At 47.3% G+C, this 26566-nt stretch overlaps 1 protein-coding gene across 2 annotated transcripts in view; it reads right to left on the bottom strand.

Annotated features, from left to right (window-relative positions):
• LOC141072986 (uncharacterized) overlaps positions 1-13527 on the bottom strand; it is a 60913-nt gene extending 47386 nt beyond the window's left edge. For both annotated transcript variants that reach the window (XM_073560253.1, XM_073560252.1), the window contains exon 1: positions 13215-13527. The gene's annotated coding sequence lies outside the window, so the exon portion shown is untranslated. The remainder of the gene's footprint in view (positions 1-13214) is intronic.
• Positions 13528-26566: the final 13039 nt, after the last annotated feature.

Here is a 26566-nt window from a genome sequence, read left to right on the forward strand (position 1 = left end):
CTGTGCTGACAGCGCAACGGGTTCCTTCTCTAGCCCCATGGTGGCACGTACTGCACCGACCAGCTCCTCCACATATTCCGTGGAAAGGAGGTATCTCCTAGTTTCGGCTCATTTAGAGGTTCCCGGTTGTTCCCAATTTTCGGAGCCTGAATAGTATGACCTTTCTGATTCGGACTCTGAGTCCTCTATTTGAATCTTCCGTTTTTTTGGGTTTGGTGAGCCCACAATCGGAGGAAGTGGAGGTGGTGGAGGGGGAGACAGGGCAGCCAGAGAGGTCTGGACCTGATAAGTAACCAGGCTGCGGATTTCGTCAATCAGTGACGGGTGCTCAGCCCTGACCACCCTGTCCGTGCAAGCCTGACACAATTTTTTCACCCAATTTGAGGGAAGATTTGCACTGCATATGGCACATTTGGCCGACTTGCTGGTGGTATTGGTGCTTTTGTGGGCAGACTTTTCTCCCTAAAAAGGAAGGGGGAGAAGCATTTTGAGGACCTCTATACCCGGATCTCACCACTAGGACCCACCCCAAGTAACACTCACTGTGGTTGGGGCAGCGCTGGGCTCTGCAGATGCAGGGCAGGAAGAACCGTCCATGCTGACAGGGGATTTTGTCTTACCTGTCGGCGTCTTCCGGCGGGTTAATGAGTTAACCCCACCCTCAGCACAGTTTTTTCATTTCCCTCTCCTCCTCCCTGGGTCCCGGGGCAGGCACAGCAAGCGCTGGCGAGCTCCACACACCGGCAGCTGAATGGGGGCCGCCATGACAGGAAACCGTCATACATAACCCTGGAAGTGACCCGCGTGTGACGTCACTTTCGGGTTACCGCACGGCATGCAGCAGGAGGAGGAGAGAACGGAGAGCTGCCCTAGGGGAGCACGGGTGGGCCAGGAAGGTCCCGTGTTCTAAGAAGACGGGAGCAGCACAGAGGAGGGGAGGCAGCGCCACTGACCACCACTGCCCGGCTTAAGAAATTCCAGGTACGCTGCAGCAGCCGACCACACAGCATACTGAACCACTCCATGCCCCATGGGGGACAGGAAAGACACTGGTGAGAGGGAGGTGGGAGGGACCTTTTAACCTCTCGTGCTTCCTGTCCCCCATTAGGGCGTGGAGACAACCTCCTATGCTGTCGTGGAAGGTTGCTAGAGAAAAAGCATTTAAACTACTAAAGCAGGACGGCACCGTTGAAGCTCTAATAAACTATAGGGAGAAAAATTCTTTATCTAAAAAACTAATTAAAGTTGCCAAAAGGAAACAGAGAAGCACATTGCTAAGGAGAGTAAAACTAATCCCAAACTGTTCTTCAACTACATCAATAGTAAAATAATCAAAGTGAAAGTGTAGGCCCCTTAAAAAATTGTGAGGAAAGAATGGTTGTAGATGACAAGGAAAAAGCTATTAAACACCTTCTTCTCCACGGTATTGACGGTGGAAAATAAAATGCTAGGTGAAATGTCGAGAGACAAAGAAAACCCTGTATTAAGGGTCACCAATATAACCCAAGAAAAGGTGCAAAACCATCTAAATAAGATTAAAATAGATAAATCTCCGGATGGCATACACCCACGAGTTCTAAGAGAACTAAGTAATGTAATAGACAAACCATTATTTCTTATATTTAGGGACTCTATAGCTACGGGGTCTGTTTCACAGAACTGGCGCATAGCAAATATGGTACCAATATTCAAAAAGGGCTCTAAAAGTGAACCTGGAAATTATAGGCCAGTAAGTCTAACCTCTATTGTTGGTAAAATATTTGAAGGGTTTCTGAGGGATGTTATTCTGGATTATCTCAATGAGAATAACTGTTTAACGCCATATCAGCATGGGTTTATGTCAAACCAATCTAATCAGTTTTTATGAAAAGGTAAGCTATAGACTGGACCAAGGTGAGTCATTGGACGTGGTATATCTTGATTTTTCCAAAGCGTTTGATACTGTGCCACACAAGAGGTTGGTACACAAAATGAGAATGCTGGGTCTGGGGGAAAATGTGTGTAAATGGGTAAGTAACTGGCTTAGTGATAGAAAGCAGAGTGTGGTTATAAATGATATATTCTCTAACTGGGTCACTGTGGCCAGTGGGGTACCGCAGGGGTCGGTGTTGGGACCTATTCTCTTCAACATATTTATTAACGATCTGGTAAAAGGTTTACACAGTAAAATATTGATATTTGCAGGTGAGACAAAACTATGTAAAGCAGGCAATACAAGAGAAGATAGTATTCTGCTACAGATTAATCTGGATAAGTTGGAAACTTGGGCCAAAAAGTGGCAGATGTGGTTTAACAATGATAAATGTAAGGTTATACACATGGGAAGAAGGAATAAATATCACCATTACACACTGAACGGTAAACCACTGGGTAAATCTGACATGAAGAAGGACTTGGGGATCCTAGTTAATGATAAACTTACCTAGAACAGCCAGTGCCAGGCATAGGCTGCCAAGGCAAACAGGATCATGGGGTGCATTAAAAGAGGTCTGGATACACATGATGAGAGCATTACATTGCCGCTGTACAAATCCCTGGTTAGACCACACTTAGAGTACTGTGTACAGTTTTGGGCACCAGTGCTCAGGAAGGATATCATGGAACTAGAGAGAGTACAAAGGAGGGCATCAAAATTAATAAAGGGCATGGAGGAACTACAATACCCAGGGATATTAGCAAAATTAGGATTATTTAGTCTAGAAAAAAGACGACTGAGGGGCGATCTAATAACCATGTATAAGTATATAAGGGGGACAATACAAATATCTCTCCGAAGATCTGTTTATATCAAGGAAGGTGAAGGTCACGGGCATTCTCTGCGTCTGACGGAGAGAAGGTTTTCCACCAACATAGAAGAGGATTCTTTACTGTTAGGGCAGTGAGAATCTGGAACTCCTTGCCTACGGAGGTGGTGATGGGGAATTCAGTCGAGGGGTTCAAGTGAGGCCTGGATGTCTTCCTGGAGCGTAACAATATTGTATCTTACAGTTATTAGGTTCTTTAGAAGGACCTTGATCTGGGGATTTATTCTGACAGAATATAGGCTGAACTGGATGGGCAAATGTCTTTTTTTGGCCTTGCTAACTATGTTGCAATGTTGCTTCTCAATGACCTTCTTGAGCATCGCCTTCAAGGTCTTATTGAAGCACTCTACTACGCCGTCTGTCTGCGGATGGTAGACTGAGGTTTGCAGCTGGGCAATCTGAAGGACCTTACACAATTCACTCATCACCTTGCTCATGAACAGGGTTCCTTGGTCAGTCAAGATCTCCTTCAGTAGACCTGTCAATGCAAAAAATGAACAAGTTCCCTGGCGATACTCTTGGCCGAGGCGTTTCTGTGGGGCACTGCATTATTTGTTCCTGTGTTTTCTCAACCCCCAGATGTCCGCCCAAAATATGTGAACAAAACATGTCTAACACCCTCCGCTAGTAGGGACCTGGGACCAAAAGCTGCTCCACTATCCCCCCTCCCCTCAGTGTGGTTACACGATATAGTAGCTCGCCATTCATGGTGAAATGTGGAAACCTAATGTCAGCCCCCGGCTCTTGAGCAACCCCATCAATTACAGACACATTTTCAAATGCATTCTTTAGTGTAATATCCTGCATCTGAGCAAAGCCAAAATTTTCCTCAGAAACCCCCAGATCAGGAACCTCAGCCTCACCTACCTCCGCCTCATGCTCATCACCCGCCATGACACATAAGGGGAACTCCTCCACCTCTGGCTGTGACGGGGATTGAGCAGGATTGGGCTGGCTTCTGTCTGAGTCACTTATCATTGCAGCCTTTCCCCACAAGTCCCAAAACAGGCTGAAGTCCCGGCCTATTATCATGGGGTGTAGCAAGTATTTTACAACCCTGACCTCATGGGACGCAGAGCCACAGTTGTATTTTTTACAGACTCTGGAAATGGGGTAGTTCTTGGCATCGCCGTGGATACAGAGGACACCAAGGTGTTTCCCTGGAATCAGCTGGTGGGGGAGTGTAGACCTTATAAGGGTCAACAAACTCCCCCAGTCCAATAGTCCTGATAAGAGCACCCCATTTATGGTCACAGGACATGACTGAGGCCCATCCCCAGGCTGATGGTCCACATTTCAAGCAGGGTAAGCGAAATATGAGCAGCGCCAGATAAGAATGTAGTCCATCTGCTCAGCAAAGGACAATGGGCAGCGACGTGTTCAGGACCGTGACACCGCCAACAGATCAAGTCCTTACCAGCAGTCTTTTGCACCCCTTCAACAGGACCATGGGACCTTGGACCTCCCCCAATGGTGGCTCTATTACCCCTCTTTTGGGACTCAGGCTCCTGCTGGGTACCCCAGTATGGAGATGCACCACCCCCCGGCTTCTTTAGGGACCTCTCGACCACCTGGTTTCTTTCTACTAGGCCGACATGGTCATCCGCATTCCGAGTATCCCTCTGGGCCACCCATGTCTGTACCGACCTAGGAAGAGGATTAATAAACCTGTACATTACAACCCGCTCCACCATCTGGGCTTGGGTAGTGTCACGCTTACCGCTGCTGGCTCCGCCCCCGCTACCTCCGCCGTCGCTGCAGCCGCTGCTAATGCTGCCTCTGCCTCCGCTCTTGTGCCTGCGCTGTCCACAGCACCCCGGCACACTCGCCGCTCCCGGCGCGCTCCCGCAGCAGGCGCACGTCATCCTGCTCCCCTACTTCCGGTCCCGCGGTCTGCCTCTGTGCTCCGTCGGGTGCGCATGCGCACCTCGCACCATAGACTGCAGCACAGGCCGAACCACTCTATCCCTTTTCCTCCGTGACCCTGGAGGACCCTGACCCGGAAGTCCTGCAGCACGTCCTAGATAAGGTAGCCTCGTCCCGTGCTCAGTGCCTGATTATCATTTGTGTCTCATGACTGATTGCGGGTCCACACTCTCCTGCGTTTCCCCTGCCCAGCGCCCTGCTCTGTGCCTATTGCCCTGTCTTGTCTCTCCTTGTGACCTCCTTTGTATTCACTTCCAGAGTCCGCTCATTCCAGCCTGTTCCTGCCTTCACCTGCGTCTTCACCAGTGTTCGTCCATCCCAACCCGTGCCTGCCTCCTCCTGTGCCGCCATCCTTCCTCTCCCCCCCGGTCCTGCAGCAGTCTCCCTTGTGGTCGCTGGTCTCTCCTTTCCATCTTCCAGCCCGTCACCCGTCTGTCTCCCTCTCCAGCTGTTCCCAGGTATCAGCTTCCGCGGCGATAGTCTCCCAGGGCCTGCCCCTAATGCTCCCTGTATAGGGGGTGGTACACCTGGCCAGCTCACCCGGGGGAGGTTCATCGTCACGGTCCTGAGGGTTTACCTCTGGAGTCTACCTAGCCTCACAGGTAGAGGACTCCGGCTGCAACCATTTCTGCACCAGGTGGAGTGAGTCGAACATTTGGGAGTGTGGTGGCTTATCACCTCAATACGCCCAATGATGAACCTTTTGGGCTCGGACAAAGTCACCCCTGAGCATGCCAGTTTCTCAGTCTTCGGACATATTCTGGGGCATCTTGTAAGGCCAGGTCGTAATAAGCCTTTCTGGGGCTCGCCGGTTAGATAGGGGGCAAGCACCTCCGCCCACTGTTCTGGCGGCAGGCTCTCTCGCTCCGTCACCCGCTCAAACACAGTCAGAAATGCCTCTACACCATCACCCGGGGTCATTTTCTGCATCACTCGTCTTACCGCCTTCCGGATGTGCGTGTCATCACCTGGACTTCTGGGCTGGGCTTCCGGTCTTCCCCGAACTGCCTCAGCAAGCAACTTGATCTGCTGTTGCTGCTGTCTTGACTGGTCCTGATGCTGCTGCAGTTGCTGGATGAGCAACTTACTCATCTCCTGATGGGCCAGCTGTTGTTACTGCTGCACGCTCACCATATTCTTGAGGCGGTCCTTTTGACTGACGCCGTCGTCTGGCCTGCGGCCTCCCTTTACCCAGGACATGCGGTTTTGACCACGACTGCAACTGACATTCCCGAAACGATGCCCGCATTCAAAACACCACTTGTGATAGTTGACTCACGTGGCGGCACACAGAGGTAGAAAACATGGGAACACAGTCTCTTTAAATCTTCATTGGTTTATTGTAAGGCAGCATTAACCAACTCGTTGGGAAACAAACTCAGCCTTTCTGGCTAAAACAGGAACAAAACAACAAAAAAACAAAATGCTGCAACACAGTCCGTATGTTGCAGGCGGCACCCCGCTCTGGAGCAGCACAGGTTCAGTCTGTGCTCGACGAGCCACAAAGCCTCTGGAGACTCGTCTCTCCAGGCTAGCTGAACCCAGACTGCCTGTAGAGCTTGGTTATTTAAACCCAAGCATGTGACAACCCTATCATGTGATTGATCACATGATCATGACCTCATGCAGGTCCTGGCAGGGGAGATAAAGTGGACCTTCTCCTACACGCTCTATGAAGGTCCACATAAAATTAGTCCTTTTTATGCAACATAACCCTCACAACACGTAGTGCGCTGGAGAAAAATGCTCTGGTTTCATATCACTTACGCCATTAAGCGCAGTGACACATCTCTCCCCTCTATCACCTTACCAGGGATTCTGTCACAATATATATAAGCAGTTGTTGGCTAACCAACCAGACATTGTAATAGTAGACAAGAATCAGACGATAGTAATGATAATAGATGTGGCAGTGCTAAGTGACAGCAACATCAGAAAGAATGAATATGAGAAGCTGGAGAAATACCAGGGCTTCAAAGAACTGGAGAAGATGTGGAAGGTGAAGGCAACAGTGAGTCCAGTGGTGATAGGAACACTCGGAGCAGTGACCCCTAAGTTGGAAGAATGGCTACAACAGGTCCCAGGAGCAACATCTGAGCTCTCTGTCCAGAAAAGTGCAATGCTGGGAACAACTAAGATCCTGCGCAGAACCCTCAAAATCCCAGGCCTCTGGTAGAGGACCCGAGAATGAGAAAGGACAACCAAGACCACCCCCATCGGGGGTGAGAAGGAAATTTTTTGGTTAATATATATATATATTTTTTTTTAATGTAAAACTAGATGGAGGCCTGATGCTCTCGCATTGGGAGGGCGGTAACGTCCGGAGGCAGGCTTTGCAGCATTGAGAATCTCTCCCCCCATGTGCTCACCCACCTATCCACTCTCTCTTTTCCCATTTTCCCATGCGCTGACTTCTCGCATCTGTGCTCTCTTCTTTGATCTGTCTACCCCATGTGCTATCCTCCTTGTCTGCTGTCTCTCTCCTTCCTGTGCTGTGTTCTCCCCTCACGTGCTGTCCCTTTTGAGATGACTCCCCCCCTGTGCTCTGTCTGTCTCACACCTGTGCGCTTTCTTTCTCCCCATCTGCTGTCTTCTCCTCTCATGTCATCTCTTGTTTGACCTGTGTACCCCATCACTAAACAGTCAGTGCACAGCATGTCAGGCGGAATTTCTAATTAAAGCGGTTTTCCCACGAACAAAAGTTCGTTTTAAAAATTGTCTGTGTCTGACCATGTACAGAACATACCACAGCTCCTGGGCAGGGGAGGAAGCAAAAGACAATACTGACATTAGAACAGGAGATCACAGAGGATACATTTTGTGAGGTAAAATATTGTTTAATATTTTACCTTACAAAATAAATCCTCTGTGATCCCATGCTGTAATGTCAGTATTGTCATTTGCTTCCTCCCCTGCCCAGGAGATGTGGTATGCTCCGTACACGGTCAAACACAGACAATTTTTAAAACGAACTTTCGTTCGTGGGAAAACCCTTTTAATGTGACCGGCTTCCTCTGCCTGTAGACACGTCGTGCATCTGCCGCCGGGATCAGCCGAATGATTCCCTGCGCCTGCGTGGAATACGCGCAGGCGCAGTGCGACGGTGTTCCGCTGGTGGTACCGTGCAATAGGTTGGTACCAGCAGCAGTTTCCATATTGAGACATCCATCACTTGGGTGTCCCAATATGGTGGTCGGTGAACTTCCTCCACTTGGAATTCTGGGATACGGTGACATCTGGACAGAATAGGAAATTAAAACATTACAAGGCAATTATATAAATAGATAGAGGGCAGTGAGGGATCAGTGACCTGTCAGAAGCCCATACTGAAGCCATACTGATGAATACCTAAGTACCACACGAAGACCCCCACAGGCTGCCCCGGAGCACAAGCATATCATTAACTCAAAACTGAACATAAAGATTACACAACAACCACAAGACGGATTTCATCACCAGGTATCATTGTAATCAGCATAATGGCGCCGACCTGACACTGTCTGTAGTTACGGAGCACAATCCTGCTGACAGGATCCCTTTAATTAAGCCATTTACGTCACATGGGACATGCCGGGGCCAAAATAAATCCACCGCACTGTACACGCCGGGGCCAATGACTATCCAAATGGTATGCATGTGTGTGTGTGTATATAACACATGCACACTCACACACAATGGAGAAGACACACACATGCACTCTCACCCACACTGCAAAACACATGCACACATGCACGCTCACACACACGGAAACACACATGCACGCTCACACACATAGGAAAACACAAATGCACGCTTACACGCATATGAAAACACATGTACGCTCACACGCATGGGAAAACACACATGCAAGCTCACACACACATAGGAAAACACACATACTCTAACCTGCCATGTTTAATTTATCATTTGTCAAATATCGCAACTCTCGCTACTTAGCACAGCAAAAGCTGAGACGGGCAGCTGGAGATGTTACCTGGAGTGTGCAGGGCAGTGTGCACACAGGGCAGTTATCTCACCAAGTCTTGCTGTCCTGTGCTGCTGCTCCACACGCTGACGCCCCTCCTGGTCCTGGCTGATCGGACATCGGAGACAGATCTGCACACAGAAGAAGAGGATGCTGCGTGCGATCACTATGTAAGTAACGCACCCTCCTCCTCTTCTTAGTTGTGTGCCAGGTAGTGGAGCTGCCCCCTCTCACCACTGCGTGCTCATTGCGGAACCTGGACTTGGCTGCAGCCACATGTGCATGCTATGCACCCTGCCACCCGAGATGCTGCACCACCAGGTGCCTGAAAAATTAAAGGGGCTGGCTGTCAAAAACAGGCTGGCGCCCCCCCAAGAGGTGGCACACCACATCCTACCAGGCAAATGCCCAGCAGGGTAGAATAGTAATTCAGGCCAGCCCCAGCAGGGGATAATGATGAGTAGTAGTCTGTTCCCACTGTCTCCACCTGTAAAAATAAGGATTAAATAAAAAAAAATCCTTATACTTACCTGTCCTAAATGTCCCCCACTGTAATCCATGTGACTGCTCATGCAGAGGAGCAAGGGAGAATGACGCCTGCAGCGATCGGGCCCCGTACCACTCACTGCGGCGCTTAGCGAGCGGTGTCCTGTCACTAACTGAGGTCCATGGCCCGCTCACTGCAGGCGTCATTCTCCCCGACTCCTCTGCATGAGCGGTCAAGAGCATTACAGGGGGGGATGATTAGGACAGGTGAGTACATGGATTTTTTTATCTTATTCTTATTTTTACAGTTGGATACTGCGGGAGCAGACACTACTCTCATCATGGTCCCCCGCTGGTGCTGATCGCAGCAACCCCCAACCTCCGCGGCAAGGTAGGGATACTACCAGGCCCAAAAATAGGGTCAGTATCCCAGGTGTCCTTATATGCGACATATCTATTTGACAAACTAGACCCAGTTATGGCTTGCTCTTAGCAACCAATACCCCTGATCCCCACTATTCAAACTATTTGTGAATTGAGTACTTTACTAGATAAGATTTACATCCATTTAGCGTCTCTATCATTATGGCTCTTTACGGTGACATTTTTTTTTCACAGTGGTGCTTTTTTTTATTTTTGCAGGGTATATTAGGGTCAGTGAGGGCAAGCCGACATCGCGTGGGGGTATCATATCACAGCAAGGTAGGGTAACCACTAGGTCACCAGTATCCCTTTTGCTCACGTGTGTGTCTCCTCTCTGCTCTATCATTTAGAAGCCCCCTTTTTAATTATTTGTGAATTAAAGCTGTTGTGTATCTAGTGAGTGGGTCTTCTTTAGTGTTGTTTAATATGCAAATTAGCCTGTACTAGACCCAGCCTCTCCTGCTGTAATTACACTCTTGTACGAAAAAAAAAAATTTTTTTGACAAGGCTAAATGGGATAAAATATTAATGAGAACCAACTAGAAAAAAGCCCCTAAAAAATAACTTTTTCTGCAATTATGGTAACTTAAAAGTACCATATATAATCGTGTATAAGCTGACCCGTGTATAAGCCGACCCCTCTAATTTTGCCACAAAAAACTAGGAAAACGTATTGACTCGCGTATAAGCCTAGGGTGGAAAATGTAGCAGCTACTGGTAAATTTCAAAAATAAAAATAGTTACGAATAAAAGTAAAATTAATTGAGACATCAGTAGGTTAAATGTTTTGGAATATCCATATTGAATCAGGAGCCCCATATAATGCTCCATACAGTTCATGATGGCCCCATAAGATGCTCCATATAAAATACACCCCATATAATGCTGCACAAAGGTTAATAATGGCCCCATAAGATGCTCCATACAAAATACACCCTGTTGTGAAAGGGTCACCGAGGAGGATAGCAGGCCCAGACTAAGCCACAGAAAAACCAGAGAGGTTGCGAACTAAGCGGATTGCAGACCCCTGATCCTGTCCACACAACTAGCAGTAGCCGTGGAGCGTACCTACGATGATCCTAGACGCCTCGGCACAGCCGGAGAACTAACTAAGCCTAAAGCAAGAAAGGGAAATCTAAACTGCCCCGGAGCAGACCCCAAAGGAATAGATAGCCCCCAAACATATATTGTCAGTGAGACAAGATGAAAACACAAACGCAGGCAGAGAAATAGACTGAACAAACGATGGGGCCCACACTGACTAGACAGGACAGGAAACGAAAGACACTGTCTGCAATCATGCAAAAAACCCTGCAAAAAGTCCAACATATCTGATGCACAAAAACACTGAAGTTGCACAACTTCGCCCCCACTATATCAGCACTCTGGTATATTCTGCAAGCAAAGCAAAAAGAGACCAATATAACAGGGGACAAAACAAACTGGCACAAGCAGTAACATATGGGCGGAGCTGGCTGACCCGCACAAAGCTGAAATAGAAAAAAAACAAATCAAATGCAAACAGAATAGCAAATGAACCACTTAGCTGAACATGCAGGGAAAGAGCAGGATACATCAGATCTCAGAAGGCACAGGAAGAAAAATCACCAGCAGGGATAGAGGGAGTCAGCTGTCTTAAATCCCAATCAGAAACCCCAGATCTCCAATCGTCTTCCTCATTATCAGGTGGCAAGCCTCTGTCAATCAGATGAGCTCCACTACCTCCAGTAACCACCAGAGGGAGCCCAGAAAGAGAACTCTCAACCCCTCTGTCAATCTCACCAGCTCCACTACCTTCAGTAATCACCAGAGGGAAGCCAGAGAGAGAATTCACAACAACACCCCATATAATGCTACATAAAGGTTAATAATGGCCCATAAGATGCTCCATAGAATAATATGCACCATATGCTGCTCCATAAAGGTTATGGTCCCATAAGATGCTCCATAGAATACCCCCATAAGATGCTTCATAGAATAGGCCCCCATAAGATGCTCCACAGAATAGGCCCTTATAAGATGCTCCATAGAATATGCCCTCATAAGATGCTCCACAGAATAGGCTCCCATAAGATGCATCATAGAATAGGCCCCCATAAGATGCTCCACAGAATAGGCACCCATAAGATGTGCCACAGAATAGGCCCCATAAGATGCTCCAAAGAATATGCCCCCTTAAGATGCTCCATAGAATATGCCCCCTTAAGATGCTCCATAGAATATGCCCCCTTAAGATGCTCCATAGAATATGCCCCCATAAGATGCTCCATAGAATAGGCCCCCATAAGATGCTCCACAGAATATGCCCTCATAAGATGCTCCACAGAATATGCCCTCATAAGATGCTCCACAGAATATGCCCTCATAAGATGCTCCACATAATAGGCACCCATAAGATGCGCCATAGAATAGGCCCCCATAAGATGCTTCACAGAATAGGCACCCATAAGATGCGCCACAGAATAGGCCCCATAAGATGCTCCATAGAATATGCCCCCTTAAGATGCTCCATAGAATATACCCCCATAAGATGCCCCACAGAATAAGCCCCCATAAGATGCTCTACAGAATATGCCCCCATATGCAGCTCCATAGATTTTGCCCCATATGCTGTCGCTGCTGCAAATAAAAAAAAATGACATACTCACCTCTACGTCGTCGGGGGCCAGGTGCCGGTGTCGCTGCTGGCTCAGGACCCCGACACTGGCGATGTTCACCTGTCCCCATTCCCACGCTGCTCGCCGCTGTCTGCCACGTCATCTCTCAGTGACGATCAGGCAACAGAGGGGGCGGCGGGCACTAACAACATCACGGCGCCCTCTGACCTGAACATCACTGAGGACGCAGCAGACAGCGGCGAGCAGCGTGAGAATGGGGACAGGTGAATACCGCATATACTTACCCCCTCCTGGCGCAGTCTCTGCAGCCCCATTTTCCCACGGTCTCCGGCACCTGCCTTCAGCGGTCACGTGATACCGCTCATTAAAGACATGAATATGCGCGGAGACCGTGGTACAAGCAGGGGGCTGCAGAGACCGCGCTAGGAGGGGGTAAGTATGATCTGACACCCCGGCTCCCCCGCCACCGAAATATTAAAAGGGGATCCAACCCTGGCCTGCAAACTACATATGACAGTCAAAAGCAGAAAAGAATATGCCACAAATCGGGGATCACCATGAATAGGAATTAGCAAAAATATTACAATTTTTATTTTATTAAATTGAGCACAGCAAACAGCAACAACACATTAAAAACATTTAAAAATGGTCACATATGTGACACATTCAAAAGATATACATATCTCATAATAGAGAACCAAACCTGATAACCACTACCACTTTTGGCGGCGAGAATGTCCTATACCCCAAGGTCCATGTAAACTAATACTTAATTAGAAGGTTTTGAAAGCACACCAATACACTGTAGCAATCACAAATGAATCATAGATATCAGTAATGCAGGTATATATTAAGTGGATGTTATCACAAGCTCAAATAATGCCTTGAAACAGTGCATACAATTATATAGCTCTGGCATACTCTTATTCACAATGCGGTACATAAAAAACAAACGTTTTTAGAATGTACTGAATAAACCTCATTTGGAAATACCTCAGCCTGAAATCAGGCTCCAAGAGCAGACCAGGGCATCCAGACCAGAAATGGGCTATAAAGAGTGCAAACAACCAAAGGACATCTACATGTCTACATCTCTAGAGTGGCGACACGCGTCGGGTCATTGGTCCAGCCTGCCCCACTCCACTTCACTTCACATGTGATGTATTGGGTTCTGTACATCTGTGTCTAGACCCCTGTACAGCTGTATAATGAGGCCCAGGCTTTATAGTGAAGGGACAGGAGTGAGGGCCTGATCCCAGGAGCTACAGTCTGAGGAAAGGGCTAAAAAGCCTTCACTAGACCCCTGTACAGCCGTATAATGAGACACAGGCTTTATAGTGAAGGGACAGGAGTGAGGGCCTGATCCCAGGAGCTACAGTCTGAGGAAAGGGCTAAAAAGCCTTCACTAGACCCATGTACAGCTGTATAATGAGACCCTGGCTTTATCGTGAAGGGACAGGAGTGAGGGCCTGATCCCAGGAGCTACAGTCTGAGGAAAGGGCTAAAAAGCCTTCACTAGACCCCTGTACAGCTGTATAATGAGGCCCAGGCTTTATAGTGAAGGGACAGGAGTGAGGGCCTGATCCCAGGAGCTACAGTCTGAGGAAAGGGCCAAAAAGCCTTCACTAGACCCCTGTACAGCTGTATAATGAGACCCTGACTTTATAGTGAAGGGACAGGAGTGAGGGCCTGATCCCAGGAGCTACAGTCTGAGGAAAGGGCTAAAAAGCCTTCACTAGACCTCTGTACAGCTGTATAATGAGGCCCAGGCTTTATAGTGAAGGGACAGGAGTGAGGGCCTGATCCCAGGAGCTACAGTCTGAGGAAAGGGCCAAAAAGCCTTCACTAGACCCCTGTACAGCTGTATAATGAGACCCTGGCTTTATAGTGAAGGGACAGGAGTGAGGGCCTGATCCCAGGAGCTACAGTCTGAGGAAAGGGCCAAAAAGCCTTCACTAGACCCCTGTACAGCTGTATAATGAGGCCCAGGCTTTATAGTGAAGGGACAGGAGTGAGAGCCTGATCCCAGGAGCTACAGTCTGAGGAAAGGGCCAAAAAGCCTCCACTAGACCCCTGTACAGCTGTATAATGAGGCCCAGGCTTTATAGGGAAGGGACAAGAGTGAGGGCCTGTTCCCAGGAGCTACAGTCTGAGGAAAGGGCTAAAAAGCCTTCACTAGACCCCTGTACAGCTGTATAATGAGGCCCAGGCTTTATAGGGAAGGGACAAGAGTGAGGGCCTGTTCCCAGGAGCTACAGTCTGAGGAAAGGGCTAAAAAGCCTTCACTAGACCCCTGTATAGCTGTATAATGAGGCCCAGGCTTTATAGTGGAGGGACAGGAGTGAGGTCCTGATCTCAGGAGCTACAGTCTGAGGAAAGGGCTAAAAAGCCTTCACTAGACCCCTGTATAGCTGTATAATGAGGCCCAGGCTTTACAGTGGAGGGACAGGAGTGAGGGCCTGATCCCAGGAGCTACAGTCTGAGGAAAGGGCTAAAAAGCCTTCACTAGACCCCTGTACAGCCGTATAATGAGACACAGGCTTTATAGTGAAGGGACAGGAGTGAGGGCCTGATCCCAGGAGCTACAGTCTGAGGAAAGGGCTAAAAAGCCTTCACTAGACCCATGTACAGCTGTATAATGAGACCCTGGCTTTATCGTGAAGGGACAGGAGTGAGGGCCTGATCCTAGGAGCTACAGTCTGAGGAAAGGGCTAAAAAGCCTTCACTAGACCCCTGTACAGCTGTATAATGAGGCCCAGGCTTTATAGTGAAGGGACAGGAGTGAGGGCCTGATCCCAGGAGCTACAGTCTGAGGAAAGGGCCAAAAAGCCTTCACTAGACCCCTGTACAGCTGTATAATGAGACCCTGGCTTTATAGTGAAGGGACAGGAGTGAGGGCCTGATCCCAGGAGCTACAGTCTGAGGAAAGGGCTAAAAAGCCTTCACTAGACCTCTGTACAGCTGTATAATGAGGCCCAGGCTTTATAGTGAAGGGACAGGAGTGAGGGCCTGATCCCAGGAGCTACAGTCTGAGGAAAGGGCCAAAAAGCCTTCACTAGACCCCTGTACAGCTGTATAATGAGACCCTGGCTTTATAGTGAAGGGACAGGAGTGAGGGCCTGATCCCAGGAGCTACAGTCTGAGGAAAGGGCCAAAAAGCCTTCACTAGACCCCTGTACAGCTGTATAATGAGGCCCAGGCTTTATAGTGAAGGGACAGGAGTGAGAGCCTGATCCCAGGAGCTACAGTCTGAGGAAAGGGCCAAAAAGCCTCCACTAGACCCCTGTACAGCTGTATAATGAGGCCCAGGCTTTATAGGGAAGGGACAAGAGTGAGGGCCTGTTCCCAGGAGCTACAGTCTGAGGAAAGGGCTAAAAAGCCTTCACTAGACCCCTGTACAGCTGTATAATGAGGCCCAGGCTTTATAGGGAAGGGACAAGAGTGAGGGCCTGTTCCCAGGAGCTACAGTCTGAGGAAAGGGCCAAAAAGCCTTCACTAGACCCCTGTACAGCTGTATAATGAGGCCCAGGCTTTATAGTGAAGGGACAGGAGTGAGAGCCTGATCCCAGGAGCTACAGTCTGAGGAAAGGGCCAAAAAGCCTCCACTAGACCCCTGTACAGCTGTATAATGAGGCCCAGGCTTTATAGGGAAGGGACAAGAGTGAGGGCCTGTTCCCAGGAGCTACAGTCTGAGGAAAGGGCTAAAAAGCCTTCACTAGACCCCTGTATAGCTGTATAATGAGGCCCAGGCTTTATAGTGGAGGGACAGGAGTGAGGGCCTGTTCCCAGGAGCTACAGTCTGAGGAAAGGGCTAAAAAGCCTTCACTAGACCCCTGTACAGCTGTATAATGAGGCCCAGGCTTTATAGTGAAGGGACAGGAGTGAGGGCCTGTTCCCAGGAGCTACAGTCTGAGGAAAGGGATAAAAAGCCTTCACTAGACCCCTGTACAGCTGTATAATGAGGCCCAGGCGTTATAGTGAAGAGACTGGAGGGAGAAAAAAGGGGAAAGGAGCAAGAAGAGCCGGACTGCCCATCACTAACCTGCAGAGCCGCACTCCAGGTATATGGCTGCTCGGTGCGCACAGGACCTGTGATGAGGTCACAGGAGGGGAGGAGTCAGGGGTCACATGATCAGGGGCCTCAGTGTATGCAGGACGCTGCTGTGCTGGTTGTCATGGTGCTGGATGAGGGGAAGTTGATGTGTGGGGTCAGGAGGGGTTTACAGTGTGGATGTAGCAGAGCTGTGTGTGTACAAGGTGTACTGAGCAGAGCCATGTGTGTACGAGGTGTACGGAGCGGAGCCGTGTGTGTACGAGGTGTACGGAGCGGATCCACGTGGGTACGAGGTGTACGGAGCAGAGCCGTGTGTGTACGGGGTGCACGGAGCGGATGCACGTGTGTATGAGGTATGTGGAGCAGAGTCATGTGTGTACGAGGTGTACGGAGCAGAGCCGTGTGTGTATGAGGTGTACGGAGCGGATCCACGTGGGTACGAAGTGTGTGGAGCAGAGCCGTGTGTGTACGAGGTTTACGGAGCGGATCCACGTGTGTTGTGAGTTCATTTTCCCCTTCACTACTGAGGCCCGAGGAACTCCCTCTGCTGGTAAAGAAAGGTAGTGAGCCTGATTATCAAACACCTGAGTCTGATGATGATGACTGGCTGAGTGGAGTTACTGACTAGATATAAGGCTGCCGACGCCCTTCTGCCCTGCGGGTGATTTCTCTGTGGGATCCTTGGAGACCAGTCTGAATTCCTGCTCCTCTAAAGCTAAGTTTTCTGCTCGGCCTTTTGCATTTGTGCTTAGACTTTGTTTTGCTTTGTTTTTCTGGATTTATGCCATTCCCTGCTGGGGTGTGCTGAATTCCTTTAGCTCTGTCTTCTGAAAATACCTGAGTGCTGATTTAGTTTTTGAAGCCTAGCTGCTTCAGGGTCTTTTTCATATCAGCTTGTTGGCTTATGTCTTTGATAGGGTTTTGGCAGATTACAGACAGCAACCTTCCTTTCCTGTTCTGTTTAGCTAGCTTGGGCCCCATCGTTTTCTCAGCCTATCTTTCTATCTGTGTGAGTGTTTTTTCATCTTGCTTCACCGTCATTATATGTTGGGGCTGCCTTTTACTTTGGGGTCTGCTCTGGGGCAGTTTAGATTTCCTTTTCTGTCTTTAGGCTATTTAGCGCTCCGGCTGTGATCGAGGGGTCTAGGGCATCGTAGGAACCCCCCATGGCTACTGCTAGTTGTGTTGATAGGTTCAGGGGTCTGCAATCTGATAGTTGCCAACTTCTCTGGCTTTCTGGACATAGCTTCTATTTTTGTGTCTGCCTCCTACGGTGACTCAATCATAACAGAATCACCAGCCATACTGCAGATCCTAGGGTACTCAATAGCAGGAAAGAATTGTAAAAAAAAAAAAAAAAGTGTGCAGATTTTTTCCTCTATATCTCTGAGGCCGTAGGGGGAATTTTTTTTTCTCTCAATGGAGATAAAGCAATTGTCTGATCGTGTGGAGCAGCTCGCTGCGGAAGTGCGGGGAATTTCCGCCTACCTTGCTCATTCACATGCTGCTGAACCAAAGATTCCTACACCTGATGTATTTTTTGGGGATCGGTCTAAATTTTTGAATTTCAAAAATAATTGTAAATTATTTTTTGCCTTGAAGCCTAACTCGTCAGGGAGCTCCGCGCAGCAGGTTAAAATTGTCATCTCTTTGCTGCGTGGCGATCCCCAGGATTGGGCGTTTTCTTTGAAACCAGATGATCCTATTCTGACTAATGTGAACGCATTTTTTCAGGCCTTGGGGTTGTTGTATGACGAACCTAATGCCATTGATCAGGCTGAAAAGACCCTGCTGGCATTGAACCAGGGTCGTGATTCTGCAGAATTGTACTGTCAAAAATTCCGAAAGTGGGTGGTACTTACTACCTGGAATGATAATGCCTTGGCTGCTCTCTTTCGGAAGGGGTTGTCAGAAGCCGTAAAAGATACTATGGTGGGATTTCCTGTTCCCTCTGGTCTTGACGATTCTATGTCATTAGCCATTCAGGTTGATCGGTGTTTGCGCGAACGCAAAGCTGCACGAGAGGTGTTGCCACCTGTTGAACAAATGTCTGAACCAATGTGATAGTTTTTTCCAGAGAGCAGCGTCAGGAGTTCAGAAGGCGTAATAAGTTGTGTTTTTTCTGTGGAGATGCCTCGCATATTATTTCTGTTTGTCCTAAACGAGAGAAACGCTTTGCACACACGTTTTCTGTTGGTGGTGTTCAACCTAAGTTTCTTCTGGCTATTACTCTGATCTGCTCCCTGTCCACATTTTCCGCCAAGGCTTTTGTGGATTCGGGAGCAGCCCTAAACCTAATGGACTTGGATTTTGCTAAACGTTGTGGATTTCCGATGACACCTCTGCAGACGCCTATCCCTTTGAGGGGGATTGATGCTACTCCTTTGGCTAAAAATAAACCTCAGTTTTGGACCCAGGTGGTAATGCGGGTCGCCCCAGACCATCAAGAAAATTGCAGATTTTTGGTGTTGCATAATCTGCATGATACTATTGTTCTGGGGTTTCCCTGGTTACAAATTCATAATCCAGTTTTGGATTGGAAATCTGTGTCTGTGGTGAGTTGGGGTTGTCGGTGTGCCTTTAGTGAGGCTCCGGTGTTTTCCACCTCTCCTCAGTCACATGATGTTCCTGATTATTTGGCGGACTTTTATGATGTATTTAGTGAGAATGAGTCTGCGTCTCTGCCTCCTCATAGCAGTTATGACTGTGCAATTAAACTGAGCCCGGGGTGTAAATTTCCCAAGGGTTGGCTCTTCAATTTATCGGTACCCGAGCACGAGGCTATGCGATCCTATATTAAGGAGGCGTTGGAGAAGGGTCATATTAGACCATTCTCGTCACCCTTAGGTGCCGTTTTTTTTTTTTTGTAGCCAAAAAGGATGGATCATTAAGACCTTGTATTGATTATCGTGCCCTCAACAAAATTACTGTTAAATATCAGTATCCATTACCCCTGATTTCTGATCTATTCTCCAGAGTTAAAGGTGCTTGCTGGTTTACCAAGCTTGACCTCAGGGGGGCGTATAATCTTATTCACATTAAGCATGGGGATGAATGGAAGACGGCGCTTAATACTCCGGAGGGACATTTTGAGTACCTGGTGATGCCTTTTGGGCTCACTAATGCCCCTTCTGTCTTCCAGTGCTTCATGAACGATATTTTCCGGGATTTTGTCGATAAATTTTTGATTATCTATCTGGATGATATTTTGATCTTCTCCAAGGATTGGGATTCTCATGTGGAACATATTCGGACTGTGTTCCGGATCTTGATGGAGAATTCCCTGTATGTCAAAGGATCTAAATGCCTTTTTGGAGTACAGAGGATTTCTTTTTTGGGATTTATTTTGTCCCCGTCAACTATTGAAATGGACCCGGCCAAGGTACAGGCCATTTACGATTGGGTTCAGCCCACTTCTTTGAAGGCCCTCCAGAAGTTTTTGGGTTTTGCTAATTTTTATCGGAAATTTATAGCAAAATTTTCTAGTATTGCCAAGCCATTGACTGATTTGACTAAGAAGGGTGCTGATGTGTTAAATTGGTCTCCGGAGGCTGTTTCTTCCTTTCAGGAGCTGAAGCGAAGATTCACCTCCGCCCCGGTTTTGCGGCAACCTGATGTCTCACTTCCGTTCCAGGTAGAGGTGAATGCTTCTGATATTGGTGCAGGAGCTGTTTTGTCCCAAAAGGATCCTGTAACATCTAAAATGAATCCCTGTGCTTTCTTTTCCCGAAAGTTCTCTCCATCTGAACGTAACTATGATGTGGGGAATCGGGAACTGTTGGCCATGAAATGGGCATTTGAGGAGTGGAGACATTGGTTGGAGGGAGCTAAGCATCAAGTCGTGGTCCTCACTGACCACAAGAATTTGATTTACCTAGTGTCGGCTAAGCGCTTGAACCCTAGACAGGCTAGGTGGGCCTTGTTTTTTACACGTTTTGATTTTGTGGTTTCTTTTCTTCCTGGAACTAAGAATGTCAAGGCAGACGCCCTCTCTAGGAGCTTCTTTGCTGATTCTCCTGTGGTGACCAAGTCTGCTACCATCTTAGGCGAAGGGGTAGTTCTTTCTGCCATCTCGCCCGATTTGAGACGTGCTCTGGAAGAGTTCCAGGAGGACAAACCTGAGCGTTGTCCCAGTGGAAAGTTGTATGTTCCTGACCAGTGGAAGAAGAGAGTGATGTCTGAAGTTCATTGCTCTGCTTTGGCTGGTCATCCAGGTATTTTTGGTACTAGAGATCTGGTGAATCGGTCTTTTTGGTGGCCCTCCTTGTCTCGTGATGTCAGGAATTTTGTGCAGTCCTGTGGGACGTGCTCCCGGTCTAAATCGTGTTCTCGCTCTAGTGGGTTGTTGATGCCTTTGCCTGTCCCCAAGAGGCCATGGACCCATATTTCAATGGATTTCATCTCTGATATGCCTGTCTCTCAAAGGATGACTGTTATTTGGGTGATTTGTGATAGGTTCTCTAAGATGGTTCATCTTGTACCACTCCCTAAGTTGCCATCTTCCTCTGAGTTGGTGCCCCTGTTTTTACAACAGGTGGTTCGCTTGCACGGGATTCCTGAGAACATTGTATCTGACAGAGGAGTCCAGTTTGTGTCTAGATTTTGGAGAACTTTCTGTTCCAAGCTGGGAATTCAGTTGTCCTTCTCCTCTGATTTTCACCCTCAGACCAATGGGCAGACAGAGAGAACAAACCAGACCTTGGAGTCATATTTGAGATGTTTTATTTCTGCTGATCAGGATGATTGGGTTTCATTTTTGCCCTTGGCCGAATTTGCTTTAAATAATAGAGCTAGTTCTGCCACTTTGATGTCACCTTTTTTTTGTAACTTTGGGTTTCATCCTCGATTTTCTTCAGGGCAGGTGGAGCCCTCTGCCTGCCCAGGTGTTGACACTGTGTTGGAGAGAATGCACCAGATCTGGGACCAAGTGGTGGATAAGTTATCTCTCTCCCAGGAAAAGGCCCAGCGGTTTTCCAACCGACATAGGACCATTGGTCCCCAGTTTAAGGTTGGTGATATGGTGTGGTTATCATCAAAAAATATTGCTATTAAGGTGGCTTCTCCTAAGTTTAAGCCTAGATTTATTGGACCTTACAAGATTTTGGAGATTATTAATCCGGTTTCTTTTCGTTTGGCTCTTCCTGTCACATTTAAAATCCATAATGTGTTCCATAAATCTTTGTTGAAGAGGTTTGTTGAACCTGTTGTTCCGGGGGTGGCACCTCCAGACCCTGTATTGGTTGAAGGTAACATGGAATATGAGGTAGAGAAAGTACAGGATTCCCGTCTGGCTAGACAGAGACTCCAGTATTTGGTTAAGTGGAAGGGTTATGGTCAGGAGGATAATTCCTGGGTCTCTGCCTCTGATATTCATGCCAAAAGATTGGTGCGTGCCTTTCATCGGGCTCACCCTGATCGCCCTGGTGGCGTGGTTGAGGGTTCGGTGACCCCTCCTCAAGGGGGAGGTACTGTTGTGAGTTCATTTTCCCCTTCACTACTGAGGCCCGAGGAACTCCCTCTGCTGGTAAAGAAAGGTAGTGAGCCTGATTATCAAACACCTGAGTCTGATGATGATGACTGGCTGAGTGGAGTTACTGACTGGATATAAGGCTGCCGACGCCCTTCTGCCCTGCGGGTGATTTCTCTGTGGGATCCTTGGAGACCAGTCTGAATTCCTGCTCCTCTAAAGCTAAGTTTTCTGCTCGGCCTTTTGCATTTGTGCTTAGACTTTGTTTTGCTTTGTTTTTCTGGATTTATGCCATTCCCTGCTGGGGTGAGCTGAATTCCTTTAGCTCTGTCTTCTGAAAATACCTGAGTGCTGATTTAGTTTTTGAAGCCTAGCTGCTTCAGGGTCTTTTTCATATCAGCTTGTTGGCTTATGTCTTTGATAGGGTTTTGACAGATTGCAGACAGCAACCTTCCTTTCCTGTTCTGTTTAGCTAGCTTGGGCCCCATCGTTTGCTCAGCCTATCTTTCTATCTGTGTGAGTGTTTTTTCATCTTGCTTCACCGTCATTATATGTTGGGGGCTGCCTTTTACTTTGGGGTCTGCTCTGGGGCAGTTTAGATTTCCTTTTCTGTCTTTAGGCTATTTAGCGCTCCGGCTGTGATCGAGGGGTCTAGGGCATCGTAGGAACCCCCCACGGCTACTGCTAGTTGTGTTGATAGGTTCAGGGGTCTGCAATCTGATAGTTGCCAACTTCTCTGGTTTTCTGGACGTAGCTTCTATTTTTGTGTCTGCCTCCTACGGTGACTCAATCATAACACACGTGGGTACGAGGTGTACGGAGCAGAGCCGTGTGTACGAGGTGTACGGAGCGGATCCACGTGGGTACGAGGTGTACGAAGCAGAGCTGTGTATGTATGGGGTGTACGGAGCGGAGCCGTGTGTGTACGAGGTGTACGGAGCAGAGCCGTGTGTGTACGAGGTGAACCGAGCGGATCCACGTGGGTGCGAGGTGTACGGAGCAGAGTCGTGTGTGTACGGGGTGTACGGAGCGGATCCACGTGGGTACGAGGTGTACGAAGCAGAGCTGTGTGTGTACGGGGTGTACGGAGCGGATCCACGTGGGTGCGAGGTGTACGGAGCAGAGCTGTGTGTGGACATAATCCTTCTTAATATTGAATATTTACAAGTGGACATAAAAAATCTACAGGTCTCAGTTAAAATAATGGAGTTGAAGATACAAGAAAAATTAACACCTGGCGAGTGGTGTAGTTTTAAGGAGAAATTGGATAAAGATATGAATAAGATGCGATGTGATTTAGAAGAAACAAAGAGAAAGAAGTGGAGTAGGGATTTGGAGGAGTATGACACTGGTCATGTTTATTTTTGGCAGAAAGAAAGTTTAAAAACAACTTGGAAAAGAAGAGGTCATTTTGAAAACAAAAATGATGTAACAAATTATGCTGTACCTGTTGTTAATAAATTTGTTTATTGCAGATGTGGAAAGTGGAATGGCAGAACAAGAAAAAGGAGAGGGGGCAAACGCCATTGTCAACAAGAAAAACAAAAACGAGAAATTCAGAACACAACCTTGGAGGCTAGTAACACAGAAGAAAAGGGAGGAGAACTAGTAATTAACATCTCAAAAAAAGGTATTGACAGACCCACAAATCTCCATACTTAGCAAGGGACTGACATTTAGCCCTTGTTCACACATTGATTGGTTTGGACTACAGTCATGGCCAAAAGTTTTGAGAATGACACAAATATTAATTTTTACAAAGTCTACTGCTTCATTTTTTCTAATGGCAATTTGCATATACTCCAGAATGTTAAAAAGAGTGATCAGCTTAACAGCAATTACTTGCAAAGTCAATATTTGCCTAGAAAATGAACTTTATCCCCCAAAACACATTTCAACATCATTTCAGCCCTGCCTTAAAAGGACCAGCTAACATCATTTCAGTGATTGCTCCATTAACACAGGTGTGGGTGTTGATGAGGACAGGGCTGGAGATCAATCTGTCATGATTAAGTAAGAATGACACCACTGGACACTTTAAAAGGAGGCTGGTGCTTGGCATCATTGTTTCTTTTCTGTTAACCATGGTTATCTCTAAAGAAACACGTGCAGTGTTATGATTGAGTCACCGTAGGAGGCAAAAACAGAACTGCTAGCTAAGTCCAGAAAACCAGAGAAGTTGGCAGCTATCGGATTGCAGACCCCTGAACCTATCAACACAACTAGCAGTAGCCGTGGGGGGTTCCTACGATGCCCTAGACCCCTCGATCACAGCTGGAGAAATAACTAGGCCTAAAGAAATAAAGGGGAAAACTAAACTGCCCCAGAGCAGACCCCAAAGCAATAGGCAGCCCCCAACATATAATGACGGTGAAGCAAGATGAAAACACTAACACAGACAGAAAGATAGACTGAGCAAAGACGGGGCCCAAACTACCTACATAGGAAAGGACAGGAAGGCTGCTGTCTGCAATCCGTGAAAAACCCTATGAAAATAAGAGCCAACAGACTGACAGTGAAAAAGGCCCTGAAGACGCTAGGCTTCAAAAAAGCTATGTCAGTACTCAGGAATATTCTGAAGACAGAGCTACAGGCAAAAGGAGATTCAGCTCACCCCAGCAGGGAATGGCAGAATCCAGAAAAGCAAGGAAAACAAAAACTAAACACTAATGCAAACAGACAAAGCAGAAAAACTTGGCTTAGAGGAGCAGGAATCAGACTGGTGTCCTAGAAGTCCAAAGAGAAATCACCCGCAGGGCAGAAGGGCGTCGGCAGCCTTATATCCAGTCCGTGACTCCACTCAGCCAGTCATCCTCATCAGGCTCAGGTGCCTGATAATCAGGCTCATTACCTTCCTTCCCCAGAATAGGGAGTTCACCAGACCTCAGTGACGAAGGGGAAAATGAACTCACAACAGTGCAGTCATCATTGCACTGCACAAAAATGGCCTAACAGGGAAGAGTATCGCAGCTAGAAAGATTGCACCTCAGTCAACAATCTATCGCATCATCAAGAACTTCAAGGAGAGAGGTTCCCTTGTTGCCAAAAAGGCTCCAGGGCGCCCAAGAAAGACCAGCAAGCGCCAGGACCGTCTCTTAAAAGTGTTTCAGCTGCGGGATTGGGCTACCAGCAGTGCAGAGCTTGCTCAGGAATGGCAGCAGGCAGGTGTGAGTGCATCTGCACGCACTGTGAGGCGGAGACTCTTGGAGCAAGGCCTGGTCTCAAGGAGGGCAGCAAAGAAGCCACTTCTCTCCAGGAAAAACATCATGGACAGACTGATATTCTGCAAGAGGTACAGGGAGTGGACTGCTGAGGACTGGGGTAAAGTCATTTTCTCTGATGAATCCCCTTTTCGATTGTTTGGGACATCTGGAAAATGGCTTATTCGGAGAAGACCAGGTGAGCGCTACCACCAGTCTTGTCTCATGCCAACTGTCAAGCATCCTGAAACCATTCATGTGTGGGGTGGCTTCTCAGCCAAGGGAATGGGCTCTCTCTCAGTCTTGCCTAAAAAGACAGCCATGAATAAAGAATGGTACCAGAATGTCCTCCAAGAGCAACTTCTCCCAACCGTCCAAGAGCAGTTTGGCGATCAACAATGCCTTTTTCAACATGATGGAGCACCTTGCCATAAAGCAAAGGTGATAACTAAATGGCTCAGGGAACAAAACAGAGATTTTGGGACCATAGCCTGGAAACTCCCCAGATCTTAATCCCATTGAGAACTTGTGGTCAATCATCAAGAGACGGGTGGACAAACAAAAACCTTCAAATTCAGACAAAATAAAAGCATTGATTTTGCAAGAATGGACTGCTATCAGTCAGGATTTGATCCAGAAGTTGATTGACAGCATGCCAGGGAGAATTGCTGAGGTCCTGAAGAAGAAGGGTCAACACTGCAAATATTGACTTGCTGCATTAACTCATTCTAACTGTCAATATAACCTTTTGCTACTCATAATATGATTGCAATTATATTTCTGTATATGATAAAAACATCTGACAAACACACATAAAAACCAGAGGCCAGCAGATCATGTGAAAATATAATATTTGTGTCATTCTCAAAACTTTTGGCCATGACTGTACAGGTGGATATGGAAAAATTCTTCAGGAATATAAAAATTAAGGAATGGTTTCATAATAAAAACGTGGGGAAATTGATTAAAAATAGTGAATTTGATTTGTATGGGGTTGGATTAAAAACAAAAAAACAATTTTGTCCCACCAACTAATTTGGCTGTAGTTGATGCATATATAAAAGCAGTAAAAAATGGAAATTTTAAAAAAGTTCCATAAATTTTTTTAAACATCCAAACATAACGAAAGAAGAACAGAAAGCTTTAAGAGTTAGTCCATGACGACGACATACAGATCAAATCCGCTGATAAGGGGGAGCGGTCATCATAATGGACAAAACTATGTACATCTCTGAAATTAATAGACAGTTGGGGGATAGTGATGTATATGTTGAACTTAGTGGGGATCCTAAATTTGAAATAATGGGAGAGATAAAAAGTTGTTTAGAAAATGCACTGGGCTTGCAAATAATCAATCAGCAATTGTATGATTATTTGTTGGTTAAAAACCCAAGAACGCCGGTGCTATTTACAACACCAAAAGTCCACAAATCACTAAGTAACCCGCCAGGATGCCCCATAGCGTCTGGAGTTGATTCATTATTCAGCACTATGGGGACATTCCTGGTTAAAATTTTAAGTCCATTGGCTAAAAATCTGGTGTCTTATATACAGGACACTTGGAAATTGGAGATGGGACAATTGAAAGAGACTGTGATATTAGCTTCTTTTGATGTGACCTCCC

The sequence above is a fragment of the Dendrobates tinctorius genome, unplaced genomic scaffold (genome assembly GCF_039654945.1).
Source record: "Dendrobates tinctorius isolate UK_male_01 unplaced genomic scaffold, ASM3965494v1 ptg000294l, whole genome shotgun sequence".
In the NCBI taxonomy this organism is placed as follows: domain Eukaryota; kingdom Metazoa; phylum Chordata; class Amphibia; order Anura; family Dendrobatidae; genus Dendrobates; species Dendrobates tinctorius.